Source organism: Daucus carota, chromosome 9 (assembly GCF_001625215.2).
Source record: "Daucus carota subsp. sativus chromosome 9, DH1 v3.0, whole genome shotgun sequence".
In the NCBI taxonomy this organism is placed as follows: domain Eukaryota; kingdom Viridiplantae; phylum Streptophyta; class Magnoliopsida; order Apiales; family Apiaceae; genus Daucus; species Daucus carota.
The window spans coordinates 19,527,615-19,555,251 of NC_030389.2; the positions used below are offsets into that span (position 1 = coordinate 19,527,615).

Below are 27,637 nucleotides of genomic sequence, written 5' to 3' on the forward strand. Positions count from 1 at the left end.
AATTTTGTATTCTTTTACAATATTATATCGATAATTTTATTCACTACTTCATCTTCCTCCGCTATCTCTAATTTGTTTGTGGGTTCATATCTATGTCAGTTGCCTACATCGATTTTTTAAATTTGGAATGTTCAAAAGTTTTGTAATTAACAATACTTCTCGGTTTTCAGAACTATTGAATTCTTCGGATTGTTTGTTGTTGAATAAATTTCAACCAATTTCCGAAACCTTGTCGAAAATTTTATATGACTCTTGTCGTATTTTAAGATAGTGCAGGATATAAATTCTTATTACGTGTTTCATATTTATGATAGTCAAACATTTATTAGGTAAATCTGTAGGTGCAAATACTATTTTTTAACATGAGATATAATTACAATAACGCACTACAAAGTTTAATATCACTACCAGTTTTTGAAATTTTTTCCAAAGTTTAATATCACTTTTGTCGTATTTTGAGATACTGCTAGATAGTAAATTCTAATTACGGGTTTTATGTTTCATATTTATGATAGCAAAACAGTTATGCGGTAGATATGTAGAATGCATATATTATTTTTTAATATGAGAAATAATTACAATTCTGTGTAGGGTTGGCAAAATCCGACACGCTCCCGAAGCCCGACACGAATTCATCTCGATAAATACAAATGAGGGTCTGAGATTTTATATATCGGATCGGGTTTGGTAAATTATTCCCAAAAAACTCGGGTCGGGTTCAGAGAAAAAATTACCCCACTCGAACCCGATCAGATATATAAAATCTCGGACCCTCATTTGTATTTATCGAGACGAATTCGTGTCAGGTTTCAGAAGCGTGTTGGATTTTTCCACCCCTACACCGATCGTAATTATTTCACATATTAAAATATAATATCTCCATTCTGCAGATCTACCGGATAAGTGTTTTGCCATCATAAATATGAAACATAAAACACGTAATAATTAGATTTTAATATCTAGCAGTATCTCAAAATACGACAAGAGTGATATTAAACTTTGGACAAAATTTCAAAAATTAGCAGTGATATTAAACTTTGTAGTGCGTAATTGTAATTACATCTCATGTTAAAAAATAGTATTTGCACCTACAGATTTATCTAATAACTGTTTGGCTATCATAAATATGAAACACGTAATAAGAATTTATATCCGGCACTATCTTAAAATACGACAAGAGTCATATTAAATTTTCGACAAGGTTTCAGAAATTGGTTGAAATTTATACAACAACAAAAAATGCGAAGAATTCAATAGTTATGAAAACCGAGAAGTATTGTTAATTATCAAACTTTTGAACATTCCAAATTTAAAACAACCGATGCAGGCAACCGATATAGATTATGAACCCACATACAAATTAGAGATAGCGGAGGAAGATGAAGTAGTGAATAAAATTATCGATATAACATTGTGAAAAAATACAAAATTGGATAGATATGAAAAATCAAAATTTGGAGATAACGCACACAGAATCGTGATTATTTCGCATATTAAGAAAATGGTATCTTCATTCTACGGATACAGCTGATAACCGTTTTGCTATTTTTAATATGAAACACGTAACTAGAATTTAATGTCTAAAAATATTATAATACGACGAGAGTAATAATAACTTATAAGAGCAGGATTTCTGAAAGCCGAGAAGGATTTTTCTCTCCGGCGGCTCTTAATTTATACGGTCGGTCATCTCTAAAATATTGTCTTCGATATTGAACACACCAAATGTCTCTAATCGATTCCTGCAAACACAAATTGGACGCTTATACCCGTGTCGATGATGGTGTGAGTTCCTCTTCCGCCGTTACAATGAGATCTGACATTATCAACTCCGTCTCCGGTGCTCGATCAGCAGCGTGTTCGGCTGAGTCATCGAAATCGCACTCTAGCCTACAGTTCCTTGTAAGATTGTTTTCTGGAATGAACACATTAGTTATTCGAGCGGATGTTAACGATACAATTGGGTACGTTCTTGATTTGATACAATCGAAAGCTGGAATTCCATCGAACGTGCAGATGTTAATTTATAAGAGCAAGCAGATTTACCCCGAGCAAACCCTGGGGGAATGTTGTGTAGAAAATGATGCTGTGCTACAGTTGGTTGGAGTCATGCGGAGTACTCGTCTTGTCAAAGCTCAACAGTTAGTTGATGAGATTGTTTCATTGATTTGGAGATTGTGTAAAAGAAATTCGGGGAATGAAGCTTGGGATAGAGAAGCACGTCGCGTGATTAGAAGAAACTTATCTGATTATTTCGGAGATTTTCTGCCGAAGGATAATGATAATTATTTCGGTCATTATCTGCAGGTATTTTGTTGTTCTCATGTACCAGCTTCTTTAGCAATGTTATATATGTCTCCTCAAAATATGATATTTGGCAATGAGTTGATTCAAGAGTTGATTACGTTAATTTCTTTACTGCCTCGACATCTCTCCCTACAATGTATACCAATATATTTAGAGATTTGCAAGGCGTTGCGTGGGATGCCATATTACTGCAACGATGCTATGTTTAACACGTGCCGAAGATGTCTTAGTGACATGGTCAAATGTACCGAGATGAAGACTGCACCGAATGGAGCTGGCTATGCTTATCTTGTTAATTTTATAAAAGACATGCAAACTTTTGTTGCAGAGGCTGCCGATGAGATAGTTCATTCTATGGATGCTGGTATAGAACCGGATACAAGGATGAGTCCCTCACATCCTTTATTGACTGAGGTTGTCTATCTCAAAAACTTTCTGATGCCTATAGAAACATTTATTACAGAGGAGCTATTCTTTGAGTTTCGATACAGAAAGGTATCTCAGGATGGTCCTTATCAAGAATTTAGTATCATGTTTGAGACTTTCTTTAGGCTGCTGAACAAGATGGATTATTGTCTTGAAGAACTGGAGAAGTTATTGCCGACTAAGAGTGAAAATCTTGGGTGCTACCAGTATGTTGCAATCATAATGGAGCTGAATAATATGTCTAAGCACTTCCCAGACTTAGCAAAACAGTTTTGGACAACTTTGAGGAATAGGAAGCTTTCTTTCAGCTATTTAATTATTAAATATGCTAGCAAGGAGGATGATTATGAATGGATTTCGATGCATAAAGAGGTGACAAATTTTGAGTGCAGAAGGCATTTGGCAATGATGTTACTTGCACGAGTTAGTGGTGAGGATAACAATCTGATCCAAGAGATCATGCTTATTGACAGATCACGATTGTTGGAGGACTCTTTTGAATACATTGCACACTCTGAGGCTGAAACACTTCGAGCTAGTTTAGATTTGCAGTTTAAAGATGAGGAAGCTACTGGCCCTGGTGTTCTGAGGGAGTGGTTTGTCTTAGTTTGTCAAGCCATATTTGACCCTCGAAATGCCCTCTTTGTAGCTTGTCCAAATGATCGTAGAAGGTTTTTTCCGAATTCAGGTAATCAGCTTGTTGCTTCTGTCATTCTACTTTGCCCTATATATGATTCATAGAAGTTATATTTTGTTTATGTTTCTGCGAGTATGAATCGTATGGGTGACTTTAATATATTTTGCCCTGGTGTTTGATATAGTGATTGCTTTCAACATTAGTATTTTAAAAATTTTATACCTCACCCCATATTCTCCCCTTAAATTCCTCCCTGGTTATTCTCTGATAAATTCAATTTTTTAAATTAATGACTCGTCCGAATTTGCAGTGTCTAGGTTGGATCCATTGCACCTAGAATACTTCAAGTTTGCTGGAAGAGTAATTGCATTGGCCTTAATTCGCAAAGTTTAGGTTGGCATTGTCTTTGATAGAGTATGTTAGATATAATTGATGATTACTAATGTTCTTAAAGTTTGTTTTAGAACAGGAGTGATCAGAGTTTAGGCTGGAAGCTGATCAGAGTTTAGTAAAGTCTGACCAGAGTTTGATAAAGTCTGATCAGAGTTTACATAGTCAAGACTCGTCAGAGTTTACACGTGGAAAGGGCTCAGAAGCGGATATACTTCAAGGAAGGATAAAAGCGGAGGAGTGATTTGCTGACTATGGAAACTAAACAGAAAACTGTAGCAATCTTTGATTGATAGAATACATAGCTGATTTATAGGATATCAAATCAGAGATTGATTTTGTAACTGTGTCTATATAAACACAGAATAGGGTTACTCTAGATGAGTTGAGTTATCGAGTACATTGTTAAGAACCCTAGCAGCTCTTAGTGATAAAATATAAATCACTGAGAGAGTTTTTGTAACCATTCAAGCTTTGTGAATAAGAGTTTATTGTTTTCAATCTCTTATATTGTCATACTGTGTTACAGATTGTGATCACTATATCATCTTATATAGTGAGTTTATAGGACCTAACAAGTGGTATCAGAGCCAGCTCTGTTAAGATTACTACAGTGAGATCTTAATCACAATCATGTCTGAAAAATCACAAGCTTCATCCTTTAGAGTTCCAATCCTTAAGGCATCTGAATATCCAGTCTGGAAAGAGAGAATGATCATATTCTTAGACTCTGTTGATCCAGAATACCTTGACAGGATCTATGATGGACCACATATGCCCACCAAGCTCTCTGTTGGGCTTGCTGATGAACCTCAGAAGATGGTTCCAAAGAAAAGAAAGATTATACCCCTGAGGACATCTTGTCAATTGGTAAAGACTCTAAGGTGAAACACCTTCTGCACAGTGCCCTTGATAATGCAATGTCTAATAGGGTGATTGGGTGCAAAACTGCTAAACAAATCTGGGATGCTCTGGAAACCAGATGTCAGGGAACTCAGGCCATAAAGAAAAACAGAAAAACAATCCTTACACAGGAGTATGAGCACTTTGACTCAAAATCTGGTGAGTCCTTGACAGATCTGTATGACAGATTTGTCAAACTGCTGAATGACTTATCTCTTGTGAACAAGGAATATGATCTTGAAGACTCAAACCTCAAATTCCTTCTGGCTCTTCCTGAAAAATGGGATTTGAAAGTCACTACAATAAGAGACAATCTTGATCTTGGAGAAATGTCTCTTGATGATGTTTATGGAAGACTGAAGACTCATGAACTTGAGATGGAGCAGAGAAACAAACGTCATGGAGGAAAATCAAAGTCTGTTGCTCTAAAAGTTCAAGAGGAGGCTGCTAAAAGCAAGGGAAAAGCTCATGTCATAAAGTCTGACATTGAGTCATCAAACTCTGATGACTCAAACTCAGATGTTCCCTCAGACTCTGAAGAAAGTGATGATGAGATGATGCAGTTAGCAGCATTGATGGTGAAAAGCTTCAAGAAGTTGGCCTACAAAAAGTTCAACAAAGGCAAAAGTTTTTCAAGGAAAGACAGAAACTCTGGCAGAGTTTATGATAAGAAGAACTTCAAGAAGAATGAGGGCAAGGAAGGGAAAGCTGGAAAAGCTGACAAGTATACCTGTTTCAACTGTGGTGAAAAGGGTCACTTTGCATCTGAATGCAAGAAAGCCAAGAAGGAAAAAGAAAAAGCCTTTATCACCAAGAAAGGAAACTGGACAGATACATCTGATTCAGAAGAAGAAGTCAATTATGCTCTGATGGCAAACACTGACAACAACTATGAATCTACTGCAAAGGTACCTCATTCTACTCTTGCCTTTGATACTGAAGATATAACTGAGTTAAGATTGTTTCTTAAAACTTTGCATATCAGCTTTAGAGATCAGACTTTAGAAAATGAAAGATTAAAATCTGAAACTCTAAGTGTAAAGAAAAGGAATGATTATCTAGAAAAAGAATTAGTTCAGATGTTGGAAGTTCAGAAAGAAAGAGATGATGCTGTCATTGTCAAAGATGAATTATTAAAGAGGTATGCATCTCTTCAATCAGAACTTGCTAAGGAAAGGGAGATCATTAAGACATGGACTAATTCAGGCAAAACTACTCAGGATATCTTAGGTAGTGGAAACTGGAAGAAGGGACTAGGTTACACTGATAACTCAGAAGCTGAGTCATCAAAAACAGAGTTTGTTAAAACTCAAAAACCTAAGGTTAAACCTGTTAAATTTGTTGCTGAATCCTCTAAGTCCAAACAGAGTAGACCAGAATCAGAGATTAACAACAATTTAAAAACTGTTAAGCCCAAACAGGTTAACATAGGACTGATGACTCAGAAACAGCTTAAGCATAAGCTTAAAGAGGTAAAGTCTGATAGCAAAGACAAGGAGCCTAGGAAAAATAGAAATGGCAAGGTTGGAATAGACAAGAGTAATAACTACATGCCTGTTCCAAATGCACCTAGGAAGACATGCCATAACTGTGGAAATACTAATCATCTTGCTAATTTTTGCAGGAAGAACAAAGACATTAACTCCTTACCTACAAAGTCTGGAGTTAGAAAAAGTAGTATTAGATATAAACCACAAGATCCATGTTTTCATTGTGGTAGTCTATGGCATTCTATTTATACTTGCAAAGAATATCATAGTTTGTATTATGATTATTATCAATTGAAACCTTCTTTGAAGAAGATTAATAAAAGCTCTGCAAGTACAAAATCTGTTTCAAGTACAAACTCTGATCCAAAGTCTGTTAGCTCAAACTCTGATAAAAATAATTCCGCTGCAAAAGCTAACTAACTTAATAAGGCCAAAGGATCCAAGCAAGTCTGGGTCCTTAAAACTAACAATTAGTGGTCTTTGTGATTGCAGGGCAACAGGAAGAATATTCTAGTCTTGGACAGTGGATGTTCAGGACACATGACTGGAAATAAGGCCCTGCTGTCAGAGTTTGTGGAGAAAGCTGGCCCAAGTGTTTCTTATGGAGATGGCAACATAGGAAGGACTCTGGGATATGGCAACATCAATCTTGGAAATGTCATCATATCAAATGTAGCTCTTGTTCAAGGGCTAAAGCACAATTTACTCTCTGTCAGTCAGATCTGTGACAGAGGATATCATGTTGATTTCTATGAAGAACACAGTGAGATAGTAAGCAAGTCAACAGGCAAGGTGGCAGTGATTGCTCACAGACATGGAAATATTTATGAAATCCACCTACCTACAAACTCTGAAGGAAAAGCAATTTGCTTATCTACAAGAATCTCTGCAGAAGAAAGTTGGAAGTGGCATAAGAAGCTCTCACATCTAAATTTCAACTCTATAAATGAGCTTATAAAGAAAAAGCTTGTGAGAGGACTCCCTGAATCACTACTCACATCTGATGGATTATGTGATTCATGTCAAAAGGCCAAGCAGAGAAAGACATCCTTCAAGAGTAAGACTGAATTCTCAATAAAGAAACCATATCATCTTCTACATGTTGATCTATTTGGACCAGTTAATGTACCATCCATTGCAAGGAAGAAATATGCTCTTGTCATTGTTGATGAGTATACTAGATACACTTGGGTATATTTTCTTCACTCTAAAGATGAAACAGCCTTGCATCTGATGGATCATGTGAAGCAACTGGATCATGGATCTGAAGACAAAGTGAAGATCATTAGAAGTGATAATGGAACTGAGTTCAGAAATTCAACAATGGAAGAGTTCTGCAAAGAAAGAGGTGTAGTGCAACAATTTTCTGCACCTGGTACACCACAGCAAAATGGTGTAGTTGAGAGGAAAAACAGGACTCTTATAGAAGCTGCCAGAACTATGCTTGATGAGGCTAAATTGCCTACTTATTTCTGGGCAGAAGCTATTCAAACAGCTTGTTTCACTCAAAATGCAACACTGATTAATAAGCATGGCAAGACCCCATATGAGATGGTGAGGAAAAAGAAGCCAAATCTGAAGTACTTTCATATATTTGGGTGCAAATGCTTTGTATTGAAGACTCATCCAGAACAGCTTACCAAGTTTGATTTAAAAGCTGATGAAGGCATTTTTGTAGGTTATCCTCTGACAACAAAGGCCTTCAGAGTCTACAATCTAAGAACCAAGGTGATCATGGAATCCATACATGTGTCATTTGATGACAAAATAATTATGGGTTTAGCAGATATGGATGATCATGAAAAACTGCATTTTGAAAATGAAGAAATATTCTCTGATTCAACAAACTCTGATGAACAGTCAAACTCTGACTGTGAGCAAAATACAGCAAACTCTGGTGAAAACTTACAGGTTCATGATGATGAAGCAAATGTTGAGGGGGAGCATCAGAATGTTTCAGACTCTAGCTCATCAGAGAATGCTGACTCAAACTCATCAGAGAATACTGATTCAAACTCTGATAGCACAAATTTAGGGGGAGCTACAGAGAATGATCAACAGAATCAAGAGAGCATGGATCAAGGGGGAGGATCCAATAATGAAAATGGTCAACTTCCACATGCTAGGAAGTGGACAAAATCACACACACCTGATTTAATAATTGGAAATCCAGAAGCAGGTGTGCAAACAAGGACAGCTACAGCAAATGAGTGTTTACATCATTGCTTTTTGTCACAAACAGAACCTAAAAAGGTGGAGGAAGCTCTTCAAGATGCTGACTGGATTCAAGCAATGCAAGAAGAGCTGAATGAGTTTGAGAGAAACAAAGTCTGGACCCTTGTACCAAGACCTAAAGATAGATCTATAGTTGGTACAAAATGGGTTTTCAGAAACAAAACTGATAGTGAAGGTGTAATTACAAGGAATAAAGCAAGACTTGTGGCAAAAGGGTACTCACAACAGGAAGGTATTGATTATGATGAGACATTTGCTCCAGTTGCAAGATTGGAGGCAATTAGAATCTTTCTGGCCTATGCTGCACACAAGAAATTCAAGGTATTTCAGATGGATGTCAAAAGTGCTTTTCTCAATGGGAAACTGGATGAAGAGGTATATGTTGAACAACCTCCAGGATTTGTGGATCCAAAGCATCCAGACTATGTCTACAGATTGGACAAAGCACTTTATGGACTAAAGCAGGCTCCAAGGGCATGGTATGAAACTCTGGCTCAATTTCTTCTTGAAAGTGGATTTACTAGAGGTACCATAGATAAAACCCTGTTTTACTTGAATCATGGTAATGATCTGCTTTTAGTTCAAATCTATGTTGATGATATCATTTTTGGCTCCACTAATGCTAAACTCTGTCAAAGATTTGCCAAGCTCATGCAGTCTAGGTACCAAATGAGCATGATGGGAGAACTCAGTTATTTTCTGGGTTTACAAGTTAAACAGACTGAAGATGGGATTTTTATCAATCAAGCCAAGTATACCAGAAATCTCTTGAAGAAATTTGGTATGCAAGACAGTTCAGCTGCAACTACTCCCATGGCAACAGCAACCAAACTAGACAAAGATACTGGTGCATCAGTGGATATCACAAACTATAGAGGAATGATTGGATCTTTGCTTTATCTGACTGCAAGTAGACCAGACATCATGTATGCCACATGTCTATGTGCAAGATTTCAGGCAGATCCAAGAGAGCCTCATCTGATTGCAGTAAAGAGGATATTCAGATATCTCAAGGGAACCACATCATTGGGATTATGGTATCCTAGAGAATCAGATTTTAGTCTAATTGGATACTCTGATGCAGATTTTGCAGGTTGCAAAATTGACAGGAAAAGCACAAGTGGGAGTTGTCAATTTCTGGGTGGAAGACTTGTTTCTTGGTACAGCAAGAAGCAGAAGTCCATTTCAACATCAACAGCAGAGTCAGAGTATATAGCTGCAGGCAGCTGCTGTGCTCAAATTCTTTGGATGAAGAATCAACTGTTGGACTATGGGTTATCCTTTTCTAAAATTCCTATTTATTGTGATAACCAAAGTGCTATTGCTATGACAGGAAACCCAGTTCAACATTCTCTGACAAAGCACATCAGTATAAGATATCATTTTATAAGGGAGCATGTGGAGGAAGGAACCATTGAACTTCACTTTGTTCCTACTGAACAGCAGCTAGCAGACATATTCACCAAACCACTAAGTGAAGCAACCTTTACTAGGCTGGTGAATGAGCTAGGAATGATATCAGGAACTGAGTAAACATAATGGTCAGATCTTTCAAATTTAAATTGTCAATTTACCATATGTATTTCTCACACATTTGCCATGATATACTCTGATTGTTAAAATCTGATGACATTCTCTGATGATATACTCTGTTTGCTATACTCTGATTGACATTCTCTGACGTCATTCTCTGACGATATTCTCTGATGTTTGTAAACTCTAAATCTTGATAAATTATCTCATTTTTATTTCTCTGAGACAAATAACCTGTGAAGATACTATGAAGCATGATCTGAATTAGTAATCATGAATCTCAGTTAAGTTCTTTAATCTTGATCTCAATTTTGTGCTACTATGTTACACCATATGCATGTTGATATCATTGAGACTCTATTACTTCACATATCTTAATTATAAGTGAGACTGATTAATTTGCATTTTCTCTCAGTAAATTAGACAGTGATTATAAACTTTGATGCTATACACACCCCTGCAAATAAGCATGGTACTCCTTTGAGATCCTAGATGTCTATATGACAGTGACTGGGAAGACCCAAACATTTACTGGTATTAAGTAATTGCCAAGATTTTATAATTTATGGTGACCAGTCACAATCTCTGATTACTGGAGAAATACCTTTGCAAAATTATATTTAAAGGTCGTGATTCATTTACACTGAAAAGCGTCCTTGTTGTTTAAAAAAAAAAGGGTTAGTTTATTTTATATATTTCTCCATCAGAGTATGTCTATTGTCTATGTCTTGAGAGTTTAAATAAATTATTCTTGTCTACCTTATAATTACGAAATTGTGAAATTCTTTAGTCTCTAATCTCATATGTTAAATCACACATATTATTTCACAAGCACATTATTGAGCTATGGATTTTATAACAAACTCTGATTTATTGATGAATATTCTGAAAATTATGTCTTTATTCTGAGGCATTTAGAAATTTATTTTCTTTGATGTAAATCTCAGAGTTTAAAATTCGAGAGATTTGATCTTGATTTTTTTAAATCTTGTAAATTTCAGGAGTTCAAATATTCAGAGAATGTGAAGAGAGTATTCCAAACGGATGTATTGTTAGTGGGTTTACATGAAAAACATTTTAATAGGAGAACGTGTAATCAGCATTTATAACTGCACATGTTTTACTGCGCTCATGATTATTACTCTCTTTTCTCCATGCCACTAACTCTCATCTACCAGTTAAAATCTGACAGGTGTCCAAGTGAACAAAGAGCCATGCGTGTACAGCTAAACAAAATCTGAAGAGTTTATCACATCAAATTTTATTGCTTATTATTCACTTATACACTTAATCTTAATACAAACTCTTACTCTCTTCACAAACTCTTACTCTCTTCTCTCTGAAATTCAAATCTTCTCTTACACACCTTCTCAAACACCTTCCTTCACAAACTCTGTTCTAATGGCCACTACAGCTTTTACCTTTGCAGGTGTGGAATTTGTTCCCAACAACCATGCTGCCATTCTCAACACTGCCGACGCTCCAAGGGATTACCATCCCATCCAGCAATTTTTGGCACAGAGTGCCCTTGCTACCGCCCTTACCGCTCCTGCCAGACTCTCAGGAAGCCAAATCATCAATTTTTGGAGGACGGGTCAATACGACAATGGTGGTGCAGATGGATCACCATCAATTGTGTTTTCATATGAAGAGGAGGAGTATTCTGTTACTCCAGCCACAGTCAGAGCAGCATTCAACCTGCCAGAGCATACTGCTTACATCACTAATGGAGATGCAAATCTTCGAACAATGATGACTGATTTGGGCTACAGTGAATCACTCGACAAATTGGGACAATTGAAGCGTCCAGGGCTCAGAAGGGAATGGAGTTTCTTCTTCGACTGCATCACCAGGGCCTTTCAAAAGAAGTCTACAAACTGGGATGCCATACCAATGGACATGCTGCAGATTGGGTATTCTCTGATCTACTCTACTAATTTTGATTTTGGTAGATTAGTTCTTAGAAATATTGGTGAAAGAATGCATGAGAATAGACAAGTCATATATTTCTCAAGATTCTGTCAATTATTGTTTAATGCCACTGTTGGTGAGGTGGAGTTTGATGTTGATGATGAGATCAAGCCATTCAGGCTTCATAAAAGGGTGTTCAAGGACCTCATCTCCAAAGATGAGAGGTATCCAATTCAGAGACCCCTTCTAATTCCAGCTCAGGTTAGAGTCAGGATGGATATGCCCCCAGTACAACAACAACAACAACAACCACAACAGCCTCAACCTCCAGTCTCTCCTACAATTCCCAAACAACCCAGAACTTCTGCATCCAGGTCTAAAAGGGCTACAGACTCTGAAGAAAACCCCTCTACTAAGAAGACCAGAACCTCTGTTGCTACACAAGTTCTGAAGACAAAGTCTGTTAAACCAGCAAACTCTGATGCTGTAAACTCTGATGCTGTAAACACTGATCCTGTAAACTCTGAAGCTGCTTCTCCTCAAAAGCAGAAAAGAAGGAGACTGGTTGCTGCCTATGATTATGAAGATCTTGAACCTGCACATACAACAAACTCTGAACCTTCTCCTACAACAAACTCTGAACATCTACAGACCAGTCCTCAGCCAAAGACAGCTAGATTCAAAAGAAGGGCTAACAAGCCTAAGAGGGCAAAGGTACTCATAACAGAGATCACAGATTTTACTCTTGAGGAAGAGCAAGCACCATCTATTACATTTCCAGAATCTTCTCAAGCTCTGATGGTGCATCCTCTTCAGGCTGTTCCACTCTCAACTGCTACAGCATCTTCTACTTCATCTGAAGTAGATGAGGAGATTATATGCAAGGAGCAAGCTACAGCTGAAGCTGAGACTACTGTGTCTGATTCTCAAATCCCAGTATCTGATCATGGACCTTCCACTCCAATTCCTCTTTCTCCAATGAAAATTCCTGAGGGTGCCATTGTTCATGATACAGCTCCAGAAAACTACAAGTCAGATGTTGTAGTTGAGGAATCTGATAAGGTAGCATTGGAAGCACTGGAGTCCCTTGCTAAGGCTGGTGAAGAGCCTAGCAAATCGAAAGCTGATGATCGAGAAAAATCTGTTCAAGATCCTGTTGAGAAAGTTGCTAATCCTGCATCTGATAATGATGAGGATGATGACAGTTCAGATGATGACAATGATAAAAATGATGATGAAGTCCCTCTGTCACATCTACAACAAAAGTGGGAGTCTACCAGCCAATATAATGCCAGGCTGCAAACTCTGGACACAAACTCTGAGCCACTTCCCAGGGATCTTCAGGTTGATCCACCAACTGAAGTATGGGATAAACTCTGGCTGAGCCACCAGCATTCTCTGGAGCCAACTAAAGCTGAAGAATTCTTATCTATGGCAGAGAATAAAATCTCAAACTCTGATGTCATGTCAAGCCTCAAGGCCACAGTTCTTTATCTAAAGACATTTCATCCTGCTCAAGCTCAGACATCTAAGTCTATAGATGGTCTCAGAACAGAGGTAGCCAGTCTCAAGGAAACTCAAACTATGGAGAAGAAAAGGACTCTACTACCTCTGAAAGATGATGTTAAGAAGCTGGTGTCTGCAAATGAATCTCTGGAAAAGAGGATGACCACCATTGAGTCTACTCAAGAGAAAATGTCCAAGCAGCTGGAAGCCATCCAATCTTCACTTTAATTCTCTGATCACATCAATTCTGATTCCTGATGAGGATGATGTCAAAAAGGGGGAGAGAGTAGCTAAAGTCAAATGCAAGTCTACTTCTCAAGCTCTGAAGAGAAAGAAGAATGATGATGATGATGATGTGGATGACTTCACAAAGCACAAGAGATTTCAAGCAGGGATTGGTGGAAGAGTTTCAAACTCTGACAGTCAAAAACAGTCTAAGCAAAGCACAAAGTCTGCTCCAACACATAATGTCACATCTGGATCAAAGCACAGACCAGTGGCTGGATCAGATAGACCATTGACTGATGAAGAAGAACTTGCTAGATTGATCTTTGAACAAGAAAATCCAGAAGCCAAATTGGATTTGGAGTTGATTGCTGCAGAGGAAGCTGAGCTGAAGAAAGAACATGTTGAAGCTATAAACTCTGGAAAGATTCAAAAGCCTGCAAAACCAACTACCAAGCCAAAAGAAAAAGGGATATTGATCAAGGAAGCTACTGTTGCTGATCAGAGTTTACCAGTTAAAAAGGTATACTCTGAAGATGAGTATACATCCAAGGGAAAAAGCAAAGTAGATGAACACCTTGAAAAAGGATTGATTAAGAAGAAGCCTACAACCTCTGACAAGGCTCAAGTTGTAAAGGAAAAGAAATCAGAAGCTGCAATCTCTGACAAAGCTCATGTTGCAGAATCACAAAAAGGAAAATTAACCTCTGACACAGCTCAAGTTAATAAGGAAGCAAAGAAAGACACAACCTCTGACAAGGCTCAAGCTGTGTTCAAACCAACAACTACTCCATTGCCAGGATTTGCAAAGCCTAGTCTGATGACTGAGATAAACTTTGAAAAGGGCTCAATTCAACCAATCTCTCATCGTAAAGCAGGAAGAGATAAAGGAGGGCTGGGATCTAAATATGAAAAATTTGATCAGAGTATAGGATCAATGTCAACAGACCCCTCATCTCTATGTGCTCCCAAGACTGGAGCATTGCAAGAAAGAATGGACAGATTAGATTCAGTCCAACTGGTGAAGAATGACAGAGGAGATAACATTCTTATCTACTTCATGTCTGATGGAACAGTGTTTAGAGTAATTGAAGCTGATCTGTATGCTAAACACTGGGAGGAATTGAGATATGTCTCACACATATTTCAAGTAAAGAACAAGTCATGTCAACACATCTCCAATCTGCTCAAAGATCAAATCAGAAGAAAGATGGGTATTACAGGAAACAAAAATGCTGGACCTTTCATTCCTAAATACTCTAATCATCAAGGAAAGCTGGTTGAGATGAAGAAAAATTCAGCAAAAATAGTGACAATAGCTGGAATCAGAACTCTTGCATTCAATGAAGAGTCTGATAAAGCTTACAATATAAGGCTGGATAGAGACTTGAGAAGAAATAAGATATATGATCTCAGAGCTGCAATTTATCAAACTGGAGTTTCAGATCCAGAGCTAAGAGAGATCAAGAGACAAATGATTACAGTACTTGAAGAAGCTGAAAGAGAACTCCTCAGAGGATATCTAAAGACAGCAAATGGTGTCTATGAAGCTAAGGAGTAAAGTATCTGTAAGTTTTAAAAGTTTTCTGTTATATAGTTAAACTCTGTTGCATTTGACTTAACTGTTTTGACATCAGCAATTATCTGTTAACTTGCACATAACATATTTATGCACAAGTTGGGGGAGATTGTTAGATATAATTGATGATTACTAATGTTCTTAAAGTTTGTTTTAGAACAGGAGTGATCAGAGTTTAGGCTGGAAGCTGATCAGAGTTTAGTAAAGTCTGACCAGAGTTTGATAAAGTCTGATCAGAGTTTACATAGTCAAGACTCGTCAGAGTTTACACGTGGAAAGAGCTCAGAAGCGGATATACTTGATAAAAGCGGAGGAGTGATTTGCTGACTATGGAAACTAAACAGAAAACTGTAGCAATCTTTGATTGATAGAATACATAGCTGATTTATAGGATATCAAATCAGAGATTGATTTTGTAACTGTGTCTATATAAACACAGAATAGGATTACTCTAGATGAGTTGAGTTATCGAGTACATTGTTAAGAACCCTAGCAGCTCTTAGTGATAAAATATAAATCACTGAGAGATTTTTTGTAACCATTCAAGCTTTGTGAATAAGAGTTTATTGTTTTCAATCTCTTATATTGTCATACTGTGTTACAGATTGTGATCACTATATCATCTTATATAGTGAGTTTATAGGACCTAACAGAGTATTTTTTCAACAACTGGCCGGAAAGAAAGTTTCTGTGGAAGACATACGGAATACAGATCCAGTCTTCTACAGTAGTTGCAAGCGAATTTTGGAAATGGATCCAGATGAAGTTTATCAAGATGCTCTAGCTTGAACTTTTATTGTCGAAGCAGACAACTTTGGATCCAAAAATATTGTGGAGCTCTTGCCTGATGGAAAAAATATTTCCGTGAATAGTAAAAATAGAGTAAACTATGTTGCTCGGCTTGTTCAACATCACTTTGTTGATCCTGTTAAGGATCAGGTAGCTCAGTTTACTCAAGGGTTTGACGATATCATGAATTCGGACAGGCTCCGGGAATCATTTTTCCAATGCTTAGAACTTGAAGATTTTGATTGGATGCTGTATGGCAGTGAAAGACCTCTATGTGTTGAGGATTGGAAGTCTCACACTGATTACAATGGCTATGAGGAAACTGATTCTCAGATATCTTGGTTCTGGGAGGTATGAGTCAGTAATACCTACTCTTATTATATATTCTATGACGTGATCCTAATTAATACTCCTTCTGTTTGGATATAATAGTAGTTTTACTTTTTTTTATGTAGTTCTAAAAGTTTTGATAGTACACTTAGAAACATTATTTTTAAAATTTTCTTTTTGTAAATAAAAATATGACTCTAATATTTTTGTCCACGAAAAAAAATTAAAAGTAATATTTCTAAGTGTACGGCCAAAACTTTTAAAGGTATGTGAAAAAAAGTCAAACGACTATTATATGCTAACATAGGGAGTATTATGCAAGTTCTGATGAGTTATCTACCTATTCTTTCAACTAGCTGTGCACAATGCACTAGGTATGATATTACATTATTAAGAATCACCCTCTTAAATTGCAGACTGTGGCGAGTATGTCAGCAGGGCAGAGAAAAGCTCTCCTATTCTTTTGGACGTCGCTGAAGAATCTACCTGTAGAAGGTTTTGGTGGCTTAACCTCCAGGCTATACATTTACAAGGTGAACGAGACGTGCAATCGCCTTCCAACTTCTCAGACGTGCTTCTATCGGTTGTGTTTTCCTCCTTACCAGTCCTTGGAAGTCATGCAAGATCGTCTAAGCCTCGTTACCCAGGAGCATGTTGCCTGCAGCTTTGGGACTGCTTGAGATAAGCATTACTCCATATGTCAGGGATGTAAATTCTCTTGGTGGCACATACAAAAATTAATACAAGCATTACATAATATACATTCTTGTCTGGTTTTTTTCAAGTTATTTTTAAATAGCAGTACTTCATATGTTAAATATAAATCGACGGTCTTGCAAATTGAGAGATTGAGCAGACTAATTAAGAGAGCAATTGGTTTTTGTCAAGGGTATTGCAAATTGATTTTGTCGAGAGCAAACTGGTGTAAGCAAATTATATGGTGATTTTTGACTAAAATCAGCCGTAAACCCGATGGAACAAATATACAATAACTATTTTTTAGATTTTTAAATAATTTATAAAAACATTCTATTACGCTGGATAATTGTCTGACGACCCTAGAAACTATAGATCTATAGCGTTGTTATTTGGTGAACCACAGTAGAAAATGTCACCTACAGTCTCGGTGTTCCGTAAATCGACACAGAAAACTCCTTTTAAGCGGTGGCTATTGTTTACCGACGTAAAATACAATGTTGGTTATTTGAAGAACGCTATAAATCAAAAAAATTCATTATATGTGTGGATTAAGTAGTTATAAACCGATGCTAGAAAAAGAGTTGGGCGACATTTTTTAATAGACACAACACAAAAATTCCGTTGCAAAAAGTATATTCTGTAATAGTGAATTTTGGGGTGCATATGTTTTTTTTATTAAGTCTTGCTATACATTTTTTTTAAAATTAAAGTTGCTGGGTTGAGAATTACAATTACCTCTATTCCCAAATTCTTAACTTAAAAAAGTAATTGATGATAACGAAATTTGGTAGTTTGATATTTGTTAAAGATTTTGCTTGTTAATAAAATAAAGAGTATAAATTTGTCCAACAACTATCGAAATAACTACAACTGGTGAACCAACAAGATCTCCAACTAATTTTAATTACACATTTTACTTTTAAAACAATTATACCAAAAAAAAAATCCAATTTTACTAAAGATTAAAGACTATACAAGCCGATTGGAGAATAAATTTCCCATAATAAACAATGTCATGATTTTACTGAAAAAAATATATGCTTCTAAAACAAATTCATATCACGACATGTAATTGAGAATATTGTTTTTAAATATTAATCAAAATTTAAATAGGATAAAATGTTAATTTGCAAAAATTTTATATCTAAATAACGATACTGTAATATGTATATTACTGGATGATAATGTTATCTGGTTAAAGGACAAAAAAATTATAATAAATAATAAATTATTTGAATCAGTGCTACGAACTTAAAGCTAAAATTCTAAAGCTTGATAACTATGATCCTCTGGGGACATTTAAAATTTAAAACAACAGGCCCAAAAAGTGGGCGGAAATATAGATGCATTCAAATGTGCGTAAATCCAGACCAGTATATCAGCCACATGAATTAGGGTTTTTTCTGTATAGCCACATGAACTCCAAAATTATTCATATCAGCCGTCTCTAAATTGTTCATTCTCACACACACAATACAGCCCATCGATTCCTGCAAACCCAAATCGGAAAATTATGCCACCACTACTTCTGAACCATCGAAATTATACCATACAGTTCCTTGTAAAATTGTTTTTTGAAATGAAACCATTAATTATTCGATCTCATGTCAACGATACGATTGAGTACGTTCTTGATTTGATACAATCGAAAGCTGGAATTCCATTGAACGAGCAGCTGTTAATTTATAAGAGCAAGCAGCTTTACCCGGAGCAAACCCTAGGGGAATGTTCTGGTGAAAATGATGCTGTGTTCATTAATTTGGAGATTGTGTAAACGGAATCCGGGGAGTGAAGCTTGGGACAGAGAAGCACGTAGCCTGATCAGAAGAAACCTAACCGATTATTTCACTGATTTGCTGCCGAGTGATGATGATATGGATACAGGGCATTTCCAGGTATTTTCTGGTTTCGGGGACGATTTCAGTTTAATTTTGTGCATATTAATAGTCTATCGGTTGCATAGACAGTTAGGTAGTACTTAATTACTGATACTAATTTTTTTGGATCCCCATTTGCTTGCCATGGTTATTTGGATTTTAGAATATCAATTGAATTTTCCTTTTCTATATAGTTATGATTGTGAAATAGATTACTGTTTCGGCCTTAGCGTGTGCAATGTACTCAAATGAATCCTCCAACAATCGTGATCTATCGATTAGTATCTCTAGGATTAGGTTGTTATCCTCATCACCAACTCGTGAAAGTAACATCATTGCCAAATAATGCCTTCTTCTGCACTCAGAATTATCACCTCCTTATGCTCCAAAATCCAACTATAATCTTCATCCCTCGTAGCATATTTAATAATTAAATAGCAGAAAGAAAGCTTCCTCTTCCTTAAGGTTTTCCAAAATTGTCTAGCTAGGGCTGGAAAGTGCTTAGACATGTTATTCAGTTCCATTATGATGGCAACATACTGGTAGCACCCAAGATCTTCACTCTTTGTCGGCAATAACTTCTCCAGTTCTTCAAGACAATAATCCATCTTATTCAACAGCCTAAAGAAAGTCTGAACCATGATACCAAATTCTTGATAAGGACCACTCTGAGAGACCTTTCTGTAACCAAACTCAAGAAAATGCTTGTAGTATCATGGTCACACAAAGGTCTCTCGGAATGGGCTGATGAAGAATTTAATATCATGGTTCAGACTTTCTTTAGGCCGTTGAATAAGATGGATTGTTGTCTTGAAGAATGGGAGAAGTTTTCCCCCACAAAGAGTGAAAATCTTGGGTGCTACCGGTATGTTGCAATCATAATGAAACTGAATAACATGTCTAAGCACTTCCCAGCCTTAGCAGGACAATTTTGGACAACTTTGAGGAATAGGAAGCTTTCTTTCTGCTATTTAATTATTAAATTTGCTAGCAAGGATGATGATTATGGATGGATTTCGGAGCATAAAGAGGTGACTACTTTTGAGTGCAGAAGGCATTTGGCAATGATGTTACTTTCACGAGTTAGTGATGAGGATAACAGTCTGATCCTAGAGATCCTTATCAACAAATCACGATTTTCGGAGGATTCTTTTGAGTACATTGCACATGCTGAGGCTGAAACACTTCAAGCTAGTTTACATTTGCAGTTTAAAGATGAGGAAGCTACTGGCCCCGGTGTTCTGAGGGAGTGGTTTATCTTAGTTTGTCAAGCCATATTTGACCCTCGAAATGCCCTCTTTGTAGCTTGTCCAAATGATCGTAGAAGGTTTTTTCCGAATCCAGGTAAGCTTGGTGCTTCTGTCATTCTACTTTGCCCTATATATGATTTCGTAGAAGTTATATTTTGTTTACATTCTTATCGGTTATATGCTGCCATGTTTGATATAGTGATTTCTTTCAACATCAGTATTTCAAGAATTTATACATTGAAGGTGGTCAACTGAGATTACCTCACCGAGTTAATTTCATAAAACTGATAGTCTGGATTGGGGGGAACACAGCCACCCCATACTTCCCTTGAATCCCTCCCTGGTTATCCTCAGATAAATTCAAATTTTAAAATTAATGACTAGGGTGGATCCAATCCACCTAGAATACTTCAAGTTTGCTGGAAGAGTAGTTGCATTGGCTTTTTAATTCACAAAGTTCAGGTTGGCATTGTCTCTGATAGAGTATTATTTCTACAACTGGATGGAAAGAAAGTTCCCGTGGAAGACATACGGGATACAGATCCAGTCTTCTACACTAGTTGCAAGCGAATATTGGAAATGGACACTACAACAAAAACAGCATCAGACAACGGTTTTTGCCCGTTGTCTGATGCCCAAGAAAACCGTGGTCTATTGAGATGCCGTCTGATACGCACCTCAGACAACGGTACGTACCGTTGTGTGAAATAAAGAAACACAACGGTTTATATTTAACATCGTGTTGTGTTACACCCAGAAACAACAACATAACCATTTAACAAAGTGTTGTTATAAACATTTCAAAACAATGGTCATATTTTAGATTTGTGTTGTTAGTAGGACTACCCACAACAGTTCAAGTGGTTAGATTTACTTGTTTGTAAGAGTATCAGACAATGGTTTAGATTTAGACAATAGGTTGTTTGTAGATTTTGAGACAACGGTTTTCTTTTTCTTTTTCTTTTGTGTTTAGTTATGTCAGACAATGGTTTCTTATTTTCCAGTTTGTTGTCTTTTACATATCTGGACAATTGTTTCTATTTCATTGTAAGCTTCTTTGTGAATTCTCTAAATAATTCTCTGTTTCATTTAATAATTCTCTATTTCATTTATAATAAACAAAAGTTGTGTAAATGTTACAAACATATGAGCTTTGTTCATCTGTAAGTTGCTTAGGAAACTCTACAACAAATTTAACTATCGGATTACCCCCTCCCCGGGTTCTTCAGCCTTTGGCATGCCCTGCCCTGCTACTATCTTCTCATACCGAGGATATCACATATTCCATTATTATCATCGTCTCATGTTTCACTTCCTGGTAACTCATTCTCCTGTAATCTTTGTTCCATTTCTCCATCCAGGCTTCACGTTTGTTGTGAGAACTTCATCTTCTTGTACTATTTCTCTGTTGTATGCATACAAACAAGATGACAAGAAACAAACTAGATCATCAGCTCATAGATCAAAGAGCATAGTTCCAGATGGAACTTGAAGGTTCAAATGATCTAGACCATTTATGTATGAACAATTGCTAAAATATAACTTAATTGACATGAAAAGAGTATGTAATATGTTGCTAACCTGTTCCATTGCCATTATTAGGAGTATTGGCTTTGTTCCGTTCATTCTTGTCATTATTTAGCTGAAATGATTGTACACATAAAATCATTAGAGTATATGAAACACATCTGGATTTCTTAATTTGATAACAAGTATGATCATCATGCCTTATGCGATGCATAACATAGGAAACATAAAACAAGGAATTTTGTGGAAAGCATAGTATAGTGAGTCTTGCATCTAGACAGACTAGATTCATTGGAAGGACAAAAGAAATGACATAATCATTGATCTAAAGAAAAATATAGCTCAATCTCTAGTATGGTATATAAATCACATAAGCAGTGGTTACACAGTCCAATGTTTAAACAAAAGAGCATTTTATATCCTCATCTAGATATGGCAGGAATGAATGTACACAGAACTAATCAAACAATATAGAAGACACAAAAAACAAGGAATGGTGAGCAAGTTATAGGTAGTCCAATGTATGTCATGACACAGCCAAGAGCATCTGACCAAATCTTCTAGGATTTGAGAGCACTTGACAAACCTCGTCAAAATGTCAACCAGTAACAACACAACTCTTGTGCAATCCACATTTCACTCAACAAAGAAAATCATCTTGCAACCCATTCAAATTAATAACTATACAAGATTTGGGTATAATTGCACATAGAGAAAATCCCAAAATCTAACAAATCAGTGACTAACAAAAGCAATAAACTCCCTAACAATATAATAAAATTCATAATATACCCACTAAAGAAAATACCTAAAAGAAATAATCCATAATATACCCACTAAAGAAAATACCTAAAAGAAATAATCAAATACAAAATTATAGAAAAATGAGCAAAAAGATTATATCAATTACAGATTCAGATGTAGAGAAGTGTTTGGTCTCATGGTGTGACCTGTATATACCACTGGAAGATCGATGTTTGGGCGACAGAGAAACTCTGATGGTGGTCCAAACTCAGTTTGCCTAATAAAAACCAATTAAACATGAGATTTTAGGCACATAGAGATAGAGATGTATTGAATACCCAAATCAAAGAACAAACAAACCAAATTAGGGAAACAGAGATAGAAATGAAAGAGACAAAGATGAACAAATACCTAGATCTAGGGTTCATGTTCTGTATTTGTTCGTGCTAGGCGGCTTGTTTAGAGATAAGGTGAAAGTGAATTTAAATATGGGGCAGTGAAACAAGGGGGAATATAAGGGGGGAAGTGAAATGTTGATAAGGGGGGAAATGAATTAAAAGTGTGAAGTAAATTTTGGATAATAGTCAAATACAAAAAGGACGACATCGGTCAAACTGGTCTATTTTGGATTATCACCATACGAAATAATTTATTTAAAAGTATATTTTTACATAGTTAGTTAGTATTTATATCAGATTTATTTATATTAAAATACTGTGTAGTTGAATTTTGGAAAAAAATGAAATTTTAAGTATTTATATATAATTGACTATCAAAATATCATAAAAACAGAATTTTAAATATAAAATAATTTAGTGATATAAAGTTAAATATTTTATAATTATCTTATACGATATTTTTTTTAAAAATATAGTAGGATTATTGTGTCTAGTAAACAAAATAATTGATCCTAGTAATTGTCGATGTAGAAATATAAAAAAATTAGAAAAATAATATTGTAATTTTTTTAAACAATAATCCTGTATTTTTGTTAACAATAAAAAGGTAACTTTTGTCATTTTGTGTCCTACTAATTTATGTATAATAAATCCTTTTTTTGAAGAGTTAAAAATTCTTGTATCCTTGATCAAATTCTTATTTTTATACTTTTTATCTAAATGCAAAATATATTGTTTTTTGTAATACCAAGACAATTTTTTACTTCGGATGTAAGTATTAGTATGTGCTTTATGTTTACTATTTATAAAGTACTAAATAGAATCTTTGTTATGTATAAGATGAGCTCTATATTAATTTTTAAATATTTTTTTCGATGATCCAACCGTACGGATGTCGAGAACTAACAATATTAGTCATGTATAAAAAAATCAAAATTTTTTATGTTTGTTTTGTATGTTTTTTTAACATTACTAGTTAATTCTAAATTTTGTCTTATTGTAAAAAGGTATTTTTTTGTCCTTAGTGTCTAACACACAACGGTTTTTATACGCACCTATGTTGTATCATTAAAAATGACACAACTGTTACGGAAATTATACCATTGTATGAGTATCCATTGTCTAAATTAGGCTCAAACAACGCTTGAGGGATAATCCGTTGTAAAAAAGTAGTGTAGACAACGATTTATTGGAAGAAAACCGTTGTAAAATAAATTTTCATTTTTATGAGTTAAAAATTCGCATTTCCTCGATCAATTCTTGTTTTTGTACTCTTTGTATTAAAAAATATATTTATATTATGCATATATGCCAATATGTATTGTTCATTTGTGATACCAAGACAACTTTGTACTTCGGTCGTAAGTATTAGTATGTGTTTTATGTTTACAATTTATAAAGTACTAGATAGAATGTTTGTTACGTATAAGATGAGCTCTATATTAATTTTTAAATATTTGTTTCGATGATCTAACCGTACGGATGTCGAGAACTAACAATATTAGTCATGTATAAAAAAAATCAAAATTTTTTATGTTTGTTTTGTATGTTTTTTTAACACTACTAGTTAATTGTAAATTTTGTCTTATTGTAAAAAGGTATTTTTTGTCCTGTAGTGTCTAACCCACAACGGTTTTTATACGCACCTATGTTGTATCATTAAAAATGACACAACTGTTACGGAAGTTATACCATTGTATAAGTATCCATTGTCTAAATTAGGCTCAAACAACGCTTCAGGGATAATCCGTTGTATAAAAGTAGTGTAGACAACGATTTATGGGAAGAAAACCGTTGTATAATTAACTTTCGTTTTTATGAATTAAAAATTCGAATTTCCTTGATCAATACTTGATCTAATGCTTGAAAAACATATGACTACTAAGAAAGTGAATATATTTTTATAACTTTGGTTAGGACTTTTGAATGTTTGCACTCTTTTATGTACATTTATTTTCTTAAAAGTCATTCAGTCAGACAACGTTTTACTAGCTAAAGGCTTGTCTATAAGTCCATGATACGATGCTAACAAAAACACTTGTATGTTAGCTTTCCAGTCACACAACACTATATGGAACCCTTGTTTGACCTTTTCGTAAACAACACAACAAATAAAACACTTGTCTAATTACAACAACGGTTTCTTGAACTATTGTCTGAAGTTTCTTCACACATCAGCTCTAAAAACAGTTGTCTAATGTGCATCATTACACAATACCACAGTTAACAAAGTGTTGTCTGATTGAAATTACTAGACAACAGTTTTTTAACCGTTGTAGGTTGTAGGTGTTAGACAATAGTTTTTCGAGGACGAAAAGAAAGTGTTGTGTTTTTGTTTCGGCCAACACTTTTTTCAGCATCCGTTGTCTGATTAGTGTTGTCTGATGCCAGTTTTGTTGTAGTGGGATCCAGAGGAAGTTGATCAAGATGCTCTAGCTTTAACATTTATTGTCGAAACCGACAACTTTGGTTCCAAGACTATTGAGCTCTTCCCTGATGGATTCTTTTTTTCCCGTGAATAGTTAAAATAGAGTAAACTATGTTGCCCGGCTTCTTTAATATCACTTTGTTGATGCTGTTAAGGATCAGGTAGCTCAGTTTGCTCAAGGGTTTGACGATATCATGAATTTGGACAGGCTCCGGGAATCATTTTGTCAATGCTTAGAACTTGAAGATTTTGATTGGATGCTGTATGGCAGTGCATGAAAGAACTCCAAGTTTGTTTCTATTCCTTTCGACTAGCTGTGCACAATGCACTTTGTTTTACATATTCTCCTCATAAGTTTTGCTTTTCTTATGAGTTGGTCCCCAATCTTAAATTCCAGACTATGGCCGCCAGTATTTTCCATTATATATATTCAATGACATGATCCATAATATTATGAAAGTTCTGATGAGTTATCTACTTATAATTCTTTCGACTAGCTATCGTATTATAACATTATTAAGAATCACCCTCTTAAATTGCATACTGTGGTGAGTATATGTCAGCAGGGCAGAGAAAAGCTCTCCTATTCTTTTGGACGTCGCTGAAGAATCTACCTGTACAAGGTTTTGGTTATACATTTATAAGGTTGTGTTTTCCTCCTTATTTACAAGTCGGTAGAAGTCATGCAAGATCGTCTAAGCCTCATTACCCAGGAGCATGCTGCCTCCAGCTAGCTTTGGGATTGGCTGAGAGAAACATTTTCTGTCGGGATGTCAATTCTCTTAATTGGTGGCACATACAAAAATTAATACAAGCATTACATAATATATGTTCTTGTCAGGTTTTTTTCAAGTTGTTTTTAAACAGCAGTAATTTACATGATAAAAACAATTGAAGGTCTTGTAATCATCCAAAGATATATAAATAGTATATATAAATAGTATATGTTTTCGTTATTATCGTGCTTGTTCTATCAGTCAGATTTTTCCTTTTTTTATCTCTCAGTGAATAATTTTTATTATCTGTAGATTTAATTTTTGTATCCGATATTTTTGTTCCGACAGCGTTGTGGAGAATAGATATGGGAAAAATGCTTTCATCTCCAGTATCTTTTTTTTTTCATATTGTATTAAATTGAAAGAAAAAAAGGAAATTCAATCTTTTTAGAATTCTAACAGAAAAAGATAGAAAAAATCCCAAATGCTTTTTTATTGCTTCGACCCGTGGAAAGATATACTCTGGAGTTTTCTATTTTTCGTATATAAGGTAAGGGGAGATATAACAAATAGAGTAAACTATGTTGCCGGCTTCTTTAATATCACTTTGTTGATTCTGTTAAGGATCAGGTAGCTCAGTTTGCTCCAAGGTTTGACGATATCATGAATTCGGACAGGCTTCGGGAATCATTCTTCCAATTCCTAGAACTTGAAGATTTTGGTGGATTAACCTCCAGGCTATATATTTACAAGGTTGTGTTTTCCTTCTTAATTACCAGTCGGTGGAAGTCATGCAAGATCGTCTAAGCCTCATTACCCAGGAGCATGTTGCCTCCAGCTTTGGGACTGCTTGAGAGAAACACTATCTGTTGGGATGTCAATTCTCTTGGCGGCACATACAAAAATTCATACAAGCATTACATAATGTATGTTCTTGTCAGTTTTTTTTCAAGTTGTTTTTAAACATAATTCACATGATAAAAACAATTGACCGTCTTGTGATCATCCAAAGATATATAAATAGTATATTAAAATATTATAAAATCAAATAACAAATATTCTACCGTACAACTTAGCCAAACGAGTATAATTAATATTGTTATTTTTTTTTTGAGTGATTGACACTTTGCACCCCTTATGTTTTGACGCTTTTTCGATTTGGTCTCAAACAATTTTAGTGGAACATGAAGTACTGGAGAGGGAGATTGAAAGGCTGCGGACCTTGTATCAACAGCAGCAACAGCAACCACACCAGCAACCTCCTCCCAGCCATCAGCGTGCCAGAAGTCGGGATCTTGATTCTCAGTTTGCAAGCCTTTCCTTAAAACACAAGGACTCAAGTTCTGGTACTGATTCCGTTTCTGGTCCGTTGAACATCTAATCTCATATACATTGCTGGTGGTCGATTTGCTTGCCGAAGAACTTCTCTATGATGCTTTCATACCAATCACTGAAAGTCCAAAGTCATTTCTGTAGAGTTTGGCTTGAGAAAAGATCTTCCCAGGTGTATTCACCTGTTTTTACACCTTTCTGATTGGCCCTTATCATTTGGTTATTTATTCTACGTGGCCATCCTTGTTCATTTAGTAGCTCATATGCACCTGGTGATCCTGTTGGAAACTGTGACTCCGGCAGATAGCTCACCGGAGGTGAATACATGAAAGCTTCATCTGACTTTAAGCTCAGTCAAAACTCTGAGATTTTTTTTTTGTTTCAGTTCTTCTGCTGAGATTTCAA

General features: G+C 35.7%; 1 long non-coding RNA gene and 2 pseudogenes across 1 annotated transcript; 2 read left to right on the plus strand and 1 right to left on the minus strand.

Moving 5' to 3' along the window:
* Positions 1-1,725: 1,725 nt before the first annotated feature.
* LOC135149457 (E3 ubiquitin-protein ligase UPL5-like) lies at positions 1,726-16,941 on the plus strand (annotated as a pseudogene).
* Positions 16,942-19,538: 2,597 nt separating this feature from the next.
* On the plus strand, positions 19,539-25,462 carry LOC135149458 (E3 ubiquitin-protein ligase UPL5-like; annotated as a pseudogene).
* Positions 20,722-22,880, minus strand: LOC135149350 (uncharacterized). Its single transcript, XR_010287775.1, has 4 exons — positions 22,770-22,880; positions 22,565-22,635; positions 21,669-21,729; positions 20,722-21,492 (listed from the first exon to the last, which is right to left on the minus strand). It is a non-coding gene; the product is annotated as an uncharacterized LOC135149350 (long non-coding RNA).
* Positions 25,463-27,637: the final 2,175 nt, after the last annotated feature.